General features: G+C 50.1%; 1 long non-coding RNA gene across 1 annotated transcript; it reads right to left on the bottom strand.

The window, feature by feature from the left end:
* Window positions 1-6,627: 6,627 nt before the first annotated feature.
* LOC143688427 (uncharacterized) lies at window positions 6,628-14,610 on the bottom strand. Its single transcript, XR_013177992.1, has 2 exons — window positions 14,335-14,610; window positions 6,628-12,826 (listed from the first exon to the last, which is right to left on the bottom strand). It is a non-coding gene; the product is annotated as an uncharacterized LOC143688427 (long non-coding RNA).
* Window positions 14,611-15,857: the final 1,247 nt, after the last annotated feature.

The raw sequence follows: 15,857 nt of genomic DNA, 5'->3' as shown, positions 1-15,857 counted from the left end.
TCTTCCTCCAATAATTCAGCATGAAGAAAAATCATTTCTCACCAAGTGAACTTGTATTCATCACTTGGTTAGATGAGGTCTATGTCCTGAGTTGTTTCCCTCTTTTAACCTGAAAGGAAGCCCAGAGCTTCTGTTTCTCCTTTCTTACTTCCAAGCTTCATCCAAGATTTCTAGGTACATTTTATATATCTATATTTCAAGTTTTCCAAATTTATTTTATTCTAATTAAATATTAGCTCATGGAGTCTGCAATGTGATCACAGAATGAAGCTCTTTTGGAAAACTCAAAAATGAAACCCTTCAGAGTCATTAACCAGAGACAATTATGTCATGATCTCTCCATCCACACAGCTTGGGGGCTAAAAGATACAGTTAGGAAAGTTCCAGTAAGATGGACTGGAGAATGAAGAAAGTGTGCAGGGCTGGGTTGGGCAGGGAATCTGAAGGGTTTGTAATGCCACAGAGATGGGGATATTAGAAGGGGGCCTCTTGAGTTTTGTCAAGCCTAGCCAAATCAGATGAGGTAAGAACATGAGGGAACCTAGGTAAGTCCTTTCAAAGGGTCCCATATGTTTGTGGGTGGCCTGCTGGTGAAGCCATGGTTTCACAGTGAAATGCATCTCTCAGAGACAATCTGCTTTCCCAGGTTCTCCCATGATGTAGCTCAGTGTTGATTCTTTTCCTGGGATCTAAGAAGAGCATGTCATTCTCAAGTCCACCACATCTTCCTACTAGACTCCTGGGATGGTCCCATGTACAGGATTCAGTGTTGTCATACATTGTGGCATTGTTGAGTCTACATCCCTTGATTACTGAGAGCTTCATGCTCAGCTTCTAGAAGTCCTCATGGAAGGGAGAATCAGGCTTGGGATTGGGGTAGTCTCACTGTTGTTCCTCCATCCAGTTCCAAATGGAAACCTGCTCACCCATGCGGACAGGACTATGGAGGGATACATGACTACTGTTCAATTTTCCATCCTCCCCTGTTTTCTCATGTCCTCTCCTCCAGAAATGCCTCCCCAGTTCTCTTCCCCCTCAGCAGCCCTACAGCTCCAACCATGTCTCTGGAGCCCATTGTTTCATCAGCGATGGACCTATGATGTGAATGCCTGGCACGTCGATGATGACAATGTTGTTTCATCCACGTGGTTGGTGCCTGCCAGCTATGGACATGTCCCCGTCACATTGATGCTCATGTTGTCAGGGTCTCAGGATGTCATTACCCTCAATGAACAGTGATGAAGCACAGAAAGCGTAACATGGGGCCAGCATGTGAAATCCAGCCAGATCTCATCTTCCAGTGCCCTCCTGCTCCTTCTCTTGGACTCTTGGGGCTGTAGGTGACCCAATACCTTGAGGCTGCAGTTGACTCACCTTCCTGTGTGACCTTGAGCAGGGCTTCTCATGTCTGCATTCATGAGGTTTTGGACTGGACACTTCTGTGCAGAGCTGTCCCATGCAATGTAGGGAGTTGAGCAGCATCCTGGGTATCTAATCACTAGATGCTGGCATAAGCCCATCTAGTTGTGAGAAGCAAAGTATCTATCCTACCAGATTCTGTGCCTCTGGGTCTCTACATCAATGTATGTGTCACGTGGGGTCTTAGCTGTACTCTCAACTGCCCAAAGATTGCCAGGTGGAAATTACTTAATGAATGAATGAACAAATCATGGTAGGACAGCAACCCTATGTGAAATGGTGAGGAAAAATTCTCCTTTGGTTCCAGTAATACCATTGGGATGCAAAATACATAGGGAAAATGTATTTAATGATGACAATTCCACCTGTGCCTGGGCTTGGCCAAAACTAACTCAAATAGAAGGGGTCCAAACCCAAGGTCTGTCACTAGCCTTCTATGATCATAGATAGAGTTCTGCAGGAGGTCCATGCCTTCAGAGTTGTGACACTTAAATCAAGCCAACCCATTCCACTGTTGCTCTGCCTCCACCTCCAGTCCTCACCATGCAGCTAGGGACAGGCAGTGACTGCCGGTTCAGACCTTGGAAAAACAACTCTTGTGAACCAACTATGCAGGGGCATGGGACAGTATCAAACATGAAGTCACTACCAAGGCCAGGAGGTTACATGTTTGTTGACCTCCCTGAATCCCTGAGAGCCTCTCAGAGCCACTTGGGGGCCTACAGGTGTCCTGGCTTATGCTGGCTTACTCAGTAGTTTCAGACACCAGCCTCATCTTGGCAAGAATGATCCATGGCACTGTCACACATTGGTCCATGGCACTGTCACACATTGCTTTAGTTTCTTTGGCTATAGAGAGCAGACACCATAAAATGGGGTGCCTAAAACATGAGGATTTTTTAGCTTATTGGAGGCTGGGCAAATGTCCAAGTCAAGGCATCAGATAGGTTATGTTTACTTCCTGAGAACTGGCTTCGGATGATCCATGACTCCTCTGTCACATGGCAGGACACATGGCTGCATCTGTTGGTCTTCCATTAGATGGAATCCATTAACTCCCTGGGATCCATTAATTTCAGCTCCTTGCTTCAGTGGATTTCTCTCTCCCTTTCTCCATATTCATCTCTTTTAGGAAGGACTCTACTAAGAGGATTAAGACCAATCCTGGGTCATACCTTAACTGAAGTAATCTTATTAAAAGGTCTTACACATGTTGAACACATGAAAAGATGCTCAACATTATTAGGTATTAGGGAAATCAAAACCACAATGAGATACCATTTTATACCCAGAAGAACAGCTAGTCCTCAACAAAACAGAAAATCACAAGTGTTGATATGGAGAAAGAGAACACTCAGTTATTGCTGATGGAAATATAAAATGTTGCATCCACCATGATAGATTGTCAGTTCATCAGAAAGCTAAGTATTTAATTAACTTATGACTGGCAATCCCACTACTAGGTATATATCCCACAGCTTTGCAAGCTGGGACTCAAACAGATATTTGGATACCGATGTTTGTAGTGGCATTATTCACAATAGTGAAATGATGGAAACAACCCAAGTGTACATCACCTGATGAATTGATAAAGAACATGTAGTATATAAATATAATGAATTATAATTCAGCATTCAAAAGGAATGAAGTTCTGATTCAAGCACCAAAATGGATGAACCTTGAAGACATCATGTTGAGTGAAATGTCAGGCACAAAAGAACATAGTGTATCATGTCAGTGAAATGAAATGAATTATTTAGAATCAGCAAACTTACAGAGTCAGAATATAGGATATAGGGTATCAGGGGCTGGAATGGGTGTCGGGAATGGGGAATTGAGACTTAAATTGTTCAGAATTTCCACTGGGGTAGACTATAAAGTTTTGGTAATGGATGGTGGTGATAGTAGGAGAACATTATGATTTTGATTATCATTAGTAAATTATATATGTCAATAGGGTTAAAGGGGAAATTTAAGATCATATATATGTTACTAGAATAAAAATTAAAGGGAAATACATAGGACTGTACAACACAATGAACCCTATTGTAAACAACAGTCTATAGTTAATAGCATATTTATTAAAATGTTCTTCCATGAATTATAGCACATGTATCTCACTAATATAAGGTATTAATAGGATGGTGTGGGGGGATCACTGTATTTTCTATCTTTTATGCATCTTTCTTCTATAAACCTTCTTCTATAACAAAATGAATTAAGAAAATAAATGCAGAGTTTACCGAAATAAAATTGAAAGTGTTGGTGGTGAAGAACAGCAGAGTGAACTGAGGTCTTGAGGTCAGAGGAAATGGCCTCCCTGGGGAAGGGGCTTCCCAGAGTGCACTAATGTTTCAAGAGGAAGCAAGAGGCCCTGGACATCTGAGTTACCACCACAGGGGCACAGACATCTGGGGGCACAGCTCCCTGTAGTCTGGGCATCTGATCCCTGCTGTCAAAGACAAAATTTCCCTGAACAAGGTAACATAGGCAAAGTTGCCCCTATTCCAGGGTGGCTGAAGAAGGACAGAGACTGGACCTCATCTCCCAGGAAGGCTTGTGTGAGTTGAGCTTTGTAGCCAGGGCAGGGCCAGTGGAGGGTCCTAGTGAACTTTATAAGAAAGGAGAGGGAAGTTGGGGGTCAGTGGGACACTAGGAGTAGCTCTAGTCTGGAATTGTTCATTTATATCCCTGCTGCCTGGGCTGTTTTCCTCTCTGCTGTCAGACAGCTGCAGGATTAGGGTCACAGGGGTCAGGCAGAGGAAGGTGACATCAGGGCATAGCCATAGCTCTGTGGTGTATAAAGCAGTATGGATCCCCCCACCTCAGGTCTCAGGTCAAGCCTAGGGCTTGGTATAAGGGACTGTGTGTGGGTGCAGGCCCTCCAGCACTTTCTGCTGGGATTTCTCTTATTTCCCACTTGCTTTGTGGGAGCACAGAATCCCATGGTACTTTCTGTGGCACTGATTGTGAGGTGATGAACTTGTGCATAGTTAGAAGATTCCAGATGCTCCCAGAAGATAGCGCAAAGGAGACCTATCCCATTATGGTGGTCTCTGGAACACCCAGTTGTCAGCCATATCAGAGAACTGTCCCATTTCACACCCCACCCCAGGCTCATCATGAAATGAAGCTGGGAACCCCTTGTCACCCAAGTGAGTCCAAGGGCCTCTGCAAGCAGAAAGAAAGGAAGTAGATGTGGGTACTGGGGATACTGCAACCCTTCCTCTGACAAAATAGGCTGACCCAGGGATGTACCAGCCACCCAAGAGGAGCTTCCCATGCCTGCTGGGTCAGCATAGGAAGTCTGCAGGTGGACAGATGAGTGATTAGTATGGGGATGGCCACACATCAGGAAGAGGCTCCTTCTCTGTGGGGTCTTAGCACATGGGGTGCAGGTGACTGGGTCAGGGCATTGGGATCTGGACTCTGCCTTTAGATGGGGGCACAATCTTGGATGGGTTGCTCCACTGAGCCCCTAAGTACTTGTAGATACTTGTAGATAAGTAACAATTTCACCCCAGATATATCCAGCATGTTGGGAAAACCAGTACTGTGGGAAGGCATCTGCACCTACATGCATCCTCAAACTCCATCTGTCAGCTCATGGCCCCCTGGCTGGAAGTCTGTCCAGATCCAAGCCCAGCCCAACCTGAGCGGAGGAGGTCACCAAGGGGGATCCCTAAAGCCATGGCCAAGCCAGCCCTGATGCCTCCCAGCCCCACTGTTGGTCTCCAATTTGCAGAACTCCTTACAGCTTGTCAATGAGGAGATGGTGAACAGAGTGGTCCACACTAGCCACCTGTGCTGGGTGCAGGATCCCCACATGGATCACAGGTGCAGTACTGGCCCAGGGTAAGGGGGGGTGCAGTGGGGAGTTCTCCCCACCCCCAGATCCCTGCAGGCCAAGACAGGGCCCCGGCCCAGACTCCTCCCTGGAGACCACCCTGTGCTAACCCCCTGAACTTGCTCTTGGATTGGTCAACAGCCCTCTCCTCAAGCACTGGGACCACTGCCCCTTCCCCATCCATGACCCCAACATCCTACCTGTCTTGGAAAATTACAAAGTCAGTTTTCCCATATTAGGTGGATTCTAAGAAAAGAAGATTCATACTGTTTATTCTTCTCATTGTGTCATATTCATCTTTGCTGCCTCCTATTGTATTTATGGTTTACCCTCGGACCCCAGGGATCCAGGGAGCAATCTGCTGGTCTGCCCTTCCACACCTTCTTCCAGCCTTACTAATCATCCCCCTCACATAGGTGTTTCACTCTGGAAAGGCTGGGGGCTCATGAATCAATACCTGATACAGCCCTCATGACCCTGTCAATATGGACAAACCTACTCTTTCTTTTGTATGGGAGATCTGAGATTCCATCTAGGAGTTCCCCATTCTTCACACAATAAGTCCATGATCCCCCAGGGTCTGGCACAAAGCCCAGGTGCACTCAGATTTCCAGAATAATTCTAGTTGAGGTTCATTCATTCCACACCAATTTATGGAGCACCTACTTTGTGCAAGTACATTTCAGGCTCTACGCATAAAACAGTGAGCCAGACAAAGATCACTGCCTCTTGGGTTTCCATTCTATTTGGGGAGTCGACAAGGACCCCAGACCAAGCAGAGAGGGGCACAGAACATTAGAGAGGACCCCTCAAGGACATTTTAGACAAAGCTGTGTCTCCCATATTTTAAGAGTTCAGGTAATCGTGCTGAAAAGGGGAATGGGCTTTGCATCAGGAAGAGGGGCTCCTGCTCCACAGACCAAGTTGGGAATTTGGAGGCCTGTCCTTGGAGGGGCTGGGAAGGACTCCCATTCCCACATATCTTATTATTTTCACCAGAAGCCTGGGTCTGGGGGCCTCTTCTCAGAAGGAAAGGAGTCATAAGGAGATGTGAGTGTGGTCTGGGCCCCTTGGGCACAGAGGGGAGGTCGGTGACCTAGAGACAGCACCTGAGGGAGTCTGCCCTCTATGGAGCTCACCATGCCAGCTGTAATATGCAATGTCATGCCCAGCTGCAGTACCTGCAGCTCACTGAGGCAGAACATTTGAGGAGCACTCAGCTCAGTGGGGCAGGGCAGGCACATGGGCCCAACCCACAGGTTGTCCTAAGACAGCAGAACTGGGGACAGAACAGGCCTTTGACTCAGGTTCCAGCTTGCCTCCCCAACAACACTATGCCCTCTATCCTTGGATCTGGCTGGACCACAACTCAAAGGACTTCTGTAAGCACCACATCCTCCCTGCCTCAAGGTGCAGGTGGGCTACACAGTGACGAAAACTCTTGACGTAGAGTTGGAACACCATGCATTTCCCTGTATAACTCAAGCAATGGAGGAGGAAATTCTCTGATGTTCCCCAGCAAGTCATAGATCTCCTCACACATTCACACCGGGAGGTATAGCACCCCATTCAGCATCAACTTTTGCACCAGCTCTAGTGCTCTCCTAGCTCCAGATCCAGCCACCTAGCACCAGCTTTAGAAACCTCTAGAGTTAGGAGCAGGTTTACATGCAGCCTCAGAATCTGCTTCAACAAATCTCCATAGCTATAATTACCTTCAGTTCTTGTCTTTCCAACAGCCTCAGGGACATAGCCAACTCACTCACAAGCTTCTGTGTCATGTTGAGTATAATGTCAAATGTATGATCTCCCCATTCACAGGACAGCCAGATGATGAGCTTGAGCCAGTCCAGGCACCAGATGAAGCTCTAGCTCTCCTGTCCTTGTTTTCCAGGGTCCCTGCAGGTGACAGGAGATCCTGGCATGTGGTCAGCCCCCTGCCACCATACCTCAGTGGCAGAGCCCTGCCAAGCATGAGTGGCTCACAGTTTGCCAGTCAGGGGTCTGTGGAGTTTCTCTTTGGGAGGTGGCAAAAAGGAGAACTTTGCAGATGTGGACATTGATCCCAATGGGCTGAGTACCCTATTGAGCCTCCCTGATGCCTCTTTCCCTGTACAAATGCCCAGTTGTGAGGCAGAGTTGGGGTAGTTCAGTCTGGGTGCTGGGCTCACACCTTGATTGGGAGGCATCACTCTGACAGACAAAGGGGCTCCTCCTATGCTCCCCAGGTACAGCAGGTAGGTGCTAGCATTACATGGTTGATTTAACATTACATGGTTGATTTAACAGTTAAGACAGGCACAGTCACCCGCCTTGCACTCGCTATTTGTGGACGTAGCTGCACCCCCTCACCTCCTTGGGGTTCGTGCTCACTGAGCCTCAAAAATGGCCTCTTCAGTCACTGTAATCATCAGACAAGCTTCAGGGAGGGAAGGAGCAGCTGGTGGGGAGTTGGGTTCTCTCTCAGGGGATACTGTCTTTATGACAGGCTATTTATAAGGGAGGTGTTATCACTCAGGTAACCAAATACCCTGAGTGCACTAACACTACATCCCTGTCCCACCACAATTTCTTCCAAAAAGTTGAGACTTTCTTCTGCTAGAGACACCCATATCCCACCTCCTATCTCAGTCACTGAGGTCTTTTATTTTCAATTCTGAGCTCCTTACCACCTGGTAGTCCTGGTGGAGCCAGTGACTGCATTTTCCCCTCCCCAAACCCACCCCCAGTGTGAAGAGGCGTCTACCGGGAATGTGGAGACCACCCGAGTGCAGACTGTCCTCAGGACCAGGAGGCAGGAAGAGACAGGGCCGCGCCTGGTACCCCCTCACCTGTCACCTTCACTTCCCAGGGGAGCACATGGCCTGGCATCCCACACCAACAGGTCATGGTCCGGCTGGTCACCATGTCAGTCCCCTGCCCCCTTCACACTTGAGTCTGCAGCCAGGGCCATATGTCTTGGGATGTCACTTCACCTCTCTGAGCCTCAGGCTTATGCCCTGAGGGCTGGGGGTAAGAGGACACACATCATAGGGTCATGGTGAGGATAAGGGGAGATGAGCTATGGAAAGGGTTGACCCAGCTTGGCCCTGGGTGATGAACTCCTGGAGGTGCTGTGGGTGGTCAGAATGATTATTTTCCTCTCCCCCAGGGAAGCATCTGACTCTGCCCTCACCTACTAGTGGCCCTGGACTCACCTATATTCCAATTTGTGAAGATGGTTGGAAATACCTTCCTGGACTTCCTACCTGAGGTGTAGCCAGGGCAGGGATCCCTGGGGGCTGGGGTATCCACCTTGATGTTGCATATCCATAAAGCAGTAGATCATGGGTGCTTGTTATATGCAGGGCATTTCCAGTTTTATTATAATTGGGGGGAATTAAGCAGAAAAAATTTCCATTTTCCTGGGCTTCCCTTCCATTGGGGTGTCAAACAGTGACCCGAGACCTCAGGAGCAGGGAGGGTGAACAGCACATCAAATATGATGCCCTCATGGTACCCTCTTGGTGTGGATGTGTCTTTCTATTCTCTGAAAAGTATGGCCAAGCCCTGGGCCAGCTGAAAATGTGAGTGGACCGTGGGTGAATAATGTGGGGTTCCTTCCTCCACAGTTGAGTGTGAAAATTGGATTGAGGGGTGGTAGGTGGGAGAAGCAGGTCATAGACCTGGTTTGCTCACTGCTGATGAGCCCCACCATCCCTCCTTCAATCCATCATGGTTCAAGCTGGCCCCCTTTCTCATCTCCAACCAAAGATCCATGTTCCCACAGATGTGGTGAGCATCCTGCTCCCCTCTCTTCCTAGATCCTCAGTGTAGGGTGTTCAGCTGCCCTCATGGGTGATCCGTCTGATTCTCTGTGGCCAGCTGGACAGTTTCAGAGGGACTAGACCCTCACAGGCACTCAGAGCTAAGTCAGGACGCAGTGCATGAGTTTCAGGTTGAGGTGCAATGAGGGCCCTGAGAAGGCTTGGGTGGGAGGTCCCAAATCACTGCATGTCACAAATGCACTGCAATGAGTAGAGAAAATACAGCCCCTCCCTGCCCTGCTGGTCTCAAGATTCCTGAGGGGATGGGTCAGGGGAGTCAGATGTACATATGTGAGTGTTCTCTGAAGAAAGGGAGATCTGTTCAGATAATTGATTGCTTGCCCTTATGATTGCACATCATCACCTGACCCTGGTGAGTGATCAAGATAGCCACTGCCAGGACTGTCAGGGAGGGGTTCAGGTGAACATAAAGGCCACACCTGTGATCTGTTGCCCACATTCCCCCTCCAGCACCATCTGCTCCAACGCAGGTGCCTGGCTGGGCCACCCTATGAAGAACTTCTTTCACTCACTGGGATCTCCTGGCTCAAGGTACTGATAATAAAAAGGAAAATGACCATTCTGCACTCAGAGTTCCACTGCTGGGCCCTCTTTTTTCATATGCAACTTTAGCCTCTGGAGTCAAAGGAGGCTGTAAGAGGGTAATAGGACTGTGGTGGGTGCCTTTGAGCTTTTGGAGGGGATATGGTAGAGCACCCAGGGAGAAGCCTCCAGGGCTGGCTCGGGCCAGAGGCAAAGAGGAACCTCAGCCCAGATATCTGCTGGACATCTGTCTGGGAAGGCCTCCTGGATTGGGAATCTTGGGTTTGGGCATTTCAGAGGCAGTGGGATATTTTCTGACTTTGGAGAGGTCCCTGGGAAGGCCATCATGGTGAATATGCTCCTCCTCTTGCAGCTCTAGCAAAAGTTGCACTGCCAGCTCTATGTCCTGCCCACACATCAGCATAAAAACAAGCAATACCTCTAGATATAGACACTCCACTAGGTTTTCCACAAGCTCTGGTGCTGGTGCCAACACTACCATCACCTATGCATTTTGAACCCACTCCAGAGCTGGAGCCCATGAAAAGACCAGGGCCACACACTGAAGCAGAATAAACGCCAGTTGTCCCCATCACCCCCTGCCCCCCACCCCCTATGCAGGGAGCTTGTTCAGTATAGACCATCTGCATCCCAGAAAGAGGGAGCAGACAAGCTTCTGCCAGCCCTTCCTCCAACTGAAGCTGCACCAACCCTGCTCTAGCCAGGAGATGATGAAAAGGACCATTCCTAACCCTCTTCAGTGAAGGTAGTTTTCTTTTCTCTTCACCACGTTCATGACTATATTTCATATAATATGTGGTTACATTTATTTTTTAGTCTTAGGACACTCTTTAAATTAAATATTGTATTTTAACACTCTATTGAAGTGTGCATATCAGCATCTTGTGTACATTACAATCTGGGTAACCATCATCACTGCCACTTCCACAACATTTCTTCCCCACAAACAGGACCCCATCTTACTCTCCTGCTTCCAGGAGGAAAGTATTAGATGGAGGAGGCCCTCAGAGGCATGCAAAGATAAGGCAGCACTTGGCAATTAAGCTTCAAGTTGAGGTGCAATGAGTACCATGAGAAGACGGCTGCAAGCAGTCCCCACCCAGCAGTTATTAGGGAGCACCTACTGTTGCAAGTGCTTTTCAATGAGCAAAGCCAACCCTGACCCTCCCTGCCATTGTGGAGCCCAGATGTCTGTTGGGAGGGGTAGAGGAAAGAGGAACATTGATATGGGCTAGAAGTCCCTAAAGAAGGGGAAATGTATTCAAAAGATTGATTATGAGCCACCTATGACAGAACCAGAGTGAGTGTCACGTGTAGACCCAGACAAATTCCAGCACCTGCTCGCACACCAGATACAAAACTTGACTCATTTCCAATTCCAGCTCAAGGCTAGTTTCAGTGTTAGACACAATGCCAGCTTCTGATTACAACCAGCTCCAAAACAATCTGAACATATATGCAGACAGAGAACAAGTTTCTGAATCAGGTCAACCTACCAAGTCCAGTGCTAGACCCAGCTGCAATGCATCTGTGCCAACTATAGCACCATCTCTAGTACCAGCCTTTCGTCCAGATCCAGATAGAGTACCAATTCCTCTGATTTAGACAGCAAATCTTGAGCTTGTGTCAGCACCAGGTTCAAGGTAGAACCAACTCCAGCTGTGATACCAGCTGCAGAGGTAAAGCTTTCTTAGGTGCTAACTTCCAAGATAAAAGCAATGACAACTCAAGTGATAAAGCCATGTCACAGGCCAGCTCCTGCATCAGTTCCACAGATATAGTCAGTGACAGATATGAGCCAGAAACAGACAGCTCTAGTGCCAATTTGAGAGTCAGAGCCAGCTTCAGTGCCTGATCCACTGAGAAGATAGACATAGCACCAACTCCAGAGCTACAAGCATCTCCACCACCAACTCTGAATTCCTAAAGCAGCTTAAGAGCCACCCTTAGCACTAGCTGTCTCATAGTCTCAGCTTTTCTCTCTCTTCCCATCTCTTTCTGATTTCTCCAAACACCAGAGTCTTGGGCATGTCACTATTCAGTCCCAGCTTTGTTGCTCCACGGATAGGATTCTGGAAATTTTGTATGAGCTGTCATACATTTTACAGAGCATACATTTTGTAGAACTCTCAGAGTCACTTAGGGAACAGGGGATCCGAGATTGTCCCCTTGTGGGATCAGAGCTCATGTAACCAGACCCTCAAGCCCTCAGGCAGAGGGTGTACCTGTATGGCCTGAGGGAGGTGCACCAAGGTCTGCCATGCAACAGGCTTGAGGAACACTATGAGAATCCCCTCCTGCACCTCATCTCTGTCTCTGGGCTGACTTTAGACAGTTCAGCTTTGGAGCCTTGTGCTAGTTTGAAAGGATGTAGGGACCCTAGAAAAGCCATGTTTTAATCAAAATCCCATTCAAAATAATCCCTATTATGTTTGATTTAATCAAGAGTGGTTGTTAAGATGGATTAGGTGACAACATGTCTCCACCCATTTGGGTGGGTCTTGATTAGTTTCTGGAGTACCATAAAAGAGGAAACATTTTGGAGAAGGAGCGATTCAGAGAGAGCAGAGCAGAACGACATAGCCACAAGAAGCAGAGTCTACCAGCCAGCGACCTTTGGAGATGAAGAAGGAAAATCCCTCCTGGGGAGTTTCAAGTAACAGGAAGCCAGGAGAAGAAGCTAGCAGATGATGCCGTGTTCACCATGTGCCCTTCCAGATGAGAGAGGAACCCTGACCATGTTCGCCATGTGCCTTCTCACTTGAGAGAGAAACCCTGAATTTCATCGGCCTTCTTGAACTATTATCTTTCCCTGGATGCCTTAGGGTGGACATTTCTATAGACTTGTTTAATTGGGACATTTTCTCGGCCTTAGAACTATAAACTAGCAACTTATTAAGTTCTCCTTTTAAAAGCCATTCGGTTTCTGGTTTATTGTATTCTGGCAGCTAGCAAACTAGAACAAGCCTCTACACACCAACAGTAGGGCAGGATCTGGGTCTCTCTGGCTGCTGGTGCAGTTCCTGTAGGAAGTAGGGGGTTAGAAGAGAATGGAGGGTGAGCATGATCTTGCCTTTTGCCCAGAGGGATCCAGTACAGTGGTCCGTGCAGTCCTCATTCCTGTATGTGTTGCCCTTGGTGATGGAAGGTTGCAGGCATCATTCCTCGGAGTCCTTGTCTTTCAAGGTCCCTGCAGGTCACAGGAGGACCTGGTGTGAGGTCTGCTCCCTGCCACTCCACCCCACCAACAGGTGCTTTCAAGCACGAATGGCTCACACCTTACCAGTTGGACTGTCATTCAGTTAAATGCTAGGATCTGGGCGTGGGAGGTGGCAAAAGGGAGGACTTTGCAGATGTGGTCATTGATCCCAAAAAACTGACTCCCCTGTTGATGTCTCCCTGAAGCCTCCCTCCATGTACATAGCACCTACCTGTGATGCAGACATGGTGTGGGTCAGGCTGGGCCCTGAACTCACACCTAATTGGAGAGGTCACCCTGACAGACAATGGTGCTCCTCAGATACTCCCTAGGGGGAGCAGAAAGATTCTGGGATGGCATCACACTTGTGAGACCACATTTAAGACAAGGCATGGATATGCCACTTGCCCAACAACTTGTGGATGTGGCTGCAGCCCCTCCCCTCCTCGGGGTTCCTGCTCACAGAACCTCAGAAAAGGCCTCTTCTATCACTGTCATCATTGGAGAAGCTTCAGGGAGGGAAGGAGAGGCCAGTGGAGGTTTGGGTTCTGGCTCCAATTGCCTGACTGTGACTTGAGCCTCAGTTTCCTCACATTTAAGACGGGGAATAACAGACTCTACCTCCAGGCCCTGTTTGCCACCAGGTGGAGGCTTGTCTGGCTCCCCGCAAGGGTAGGTGCCGAAGTATCTATCACTCCCTGGGTGGGCTGAGTGTTTGTTTCCACCCAACCACAAGTTCCCAGAGAGACAGAAGTTTCTTTTTTCTAATTCTCCCCATTTCTCCTGGGATGAAGCTGGCTGGACATGAAGTTGGTGGCCTGATGCCCACATCCTCCCACCCACTGTGCGCCTTGCTAGTAATGACCCCACAGGCAAGTTTCACATCCCCACACCTGGAGCATCAAAAATGCGCAGGATATCCTCTCCTTGCTTAGAGCCCCCAGCTCAGTGCTCCCCCCATGCCTTGCCCCCACCCATGTTGTCTCACCCTCAAAGCTGGACTCAGGGGCCCATCCTCAGGGTTCTTGTGCAAAGCACAGGATTTGGGGTTCAGAAACCCTGCTCAGTCCCATCAAAGCCTCATAACAGAAAACTTAATACGGGGCCTACCAATGCCTCAGTTTCCTCCATGGCAAGGTCATACAAGCCAGACAGTTGACGGCCTGAGGGGTCTGGACTCAGGACCGTCACTGGGATTGGGGGCTGCAGCCCAAGATGAGCCCCTGAGGTTCGGCACAGGTCCAGGCATGGCACAGAGCAGGGACTTTGGGTCCCACCTTCAGGCTGCGTTTGATTTCCCAGACCTAGAGGCAGTGAGGGCTGGAGCCGTGGCCCCCCTACAAAATGGGCAACAGCACTGGGCTAGAAGGGGGGTCTCCGACCTCAGAAACTGCGCCCCAACCTAGAACAGTCCAGGGGCCTCCCTCCTCCCCTGGGGCTCCTCCCTTCCTCACAGCAGCTGGTATGGGGAGGAGTGCAGGGGAGGGGAGGGCCCTGACCTGCCTCCTCCTGGCCTCCTGGGCCACTGTCCCCTGCAGGTTCGCAGAGCCTCCACCTGCGTCTCAGGCTCCCACGGACACCAGCTCCAGCCCCTGGCGTCCTGCCCGGCTGCCCTCTTCATATCCCACCGACTCAGGGAGAGAGGAGGACACACGGCAGGGGGCGGGCAGGGAATCCGTTGGCACCTGCGGGTTCGGCGCCGTTGGCGCAGTGCGCATGCGCGGGTTCGAGGGTCCGTTTCGGCACGGTCCTCGGTCCCGCGTGGGCAGGATCCCGCCACCCCGCACCGGGTCCACCGGGTCCGGCGGGCAGGGAATCCGTTGGCATCTGCGGGTTCGGCGCCGTTGGCGCAGTGCGCATGCGCGGGTTCGAGGGTCTGTTTCGGCACCTTCCTCGGTCCCGCGTGGGCAGGATCCCGCCACCCCGCACGGGGTCCACCGGGTCCCCGTGCTACGGGAGCCCAGGCCTGTGCGCCGCGTTAGACCGCACCACCCCGCCGGTTGTGAGGGAGCCTGGCACCCCCGCCCCAGAGAGCACTCAATGTGGGATTGGAAAGTGAGGCCCAGAGAGGCAAGGCCCTGAAAGTTTCCGGCGAACTAGACCAGGGCTCAGCCTCCTCCTGGTGGTTTGCTTTGGAAATGAGAGCCCCTAAGTTCTGGGGACCCCCTGCCTGCTCCTGTCCCTGTGAGGCCACTTTCTCCTCAGCAGCCCACAAGCGCGTTCTCGTGGGGCACACCCACAAACACACGCACAGGAACAGGTGGGGACAATGGGCAGGGGCGTCTCCGATGTGCGGCCCGCCCGGCTCCACCCAGCGCCGTCTCTTCCATCCTGGAAACCGGCTGGCCCGCACCAGGGGCTACATCTCTCAGCTCTCAGGCTCTGCTGGGATCATACTACCGCTTTGCTAAGCCCGGATCAGAAATCCCAGGCTCAGAGCTGCAACACAAGGCACAGTTTCTCCTTCTGCAGCCTGAGCCTTTGTGTCCAGGGAGGCCAGGCCAGAGAGAGGGGAGGATTGGGTTGGATGCTGGTGAGCCCGGGTGGCCTCGAAGGTGGAGGGGAGCATGCAGAGAGGAACCTCCAGGGCTGGTGTGGAGCCAGGAACAGAGAGGAACCTCAGAAGTGTCATCTAGTGGAGCTCCGTCCAGGAGGCCTCCTGGGGTGGGAATCATGGGTTTGGGCTCTCTCCAGCAGCGGGATGCTTTCTGATTTTGAAGGGCCCCAGGAGGGCCATCAAGCTGGTGGATCCTCTCCTCTTATAGCTCCAGCACTAACTGCACGGCCAGCTCTCCCTCCTGCTCCCACAACAGCGCCTGAAAGAGCACCTCCTGCAGCCTAGAACCTCCTCAGGCATGAGCTCTTGCACCAGCTCTGGACCTGAGTCAACTGCATTGCCAGGTCCAGAGCTGAACTTTTTATTTTTTGACAAATCTTCACACACATACATTCCACACATGGTGAAGGATCAGTGGCTCACGATATCATTGCATAGTTGTGTATTCATGACCATGATCATCGT

The sequence above is a fragment of the Tamandua tetradactyla genome, chromosome 6 (genome assembly GCF_023851605.1).
Source record: "Tamandua tetradactyla isolate mTamTet1 chromosome 6, mTamTet1.pri, whole genome shotgun sequence".
NCBI classification, from domain to species: domain Eukaryota; kingdom Metazoa; phylum Chordata; class Mammalia; order Pilosa; family Myrmecophagidae; genus Tamandua; species Tamandua tetradactyla.
The sequence above is the reverse complement of the archived record's forward strand: the minus strand, read 5'-3'. Positions and strand labels throughout refer to the sequence as shown.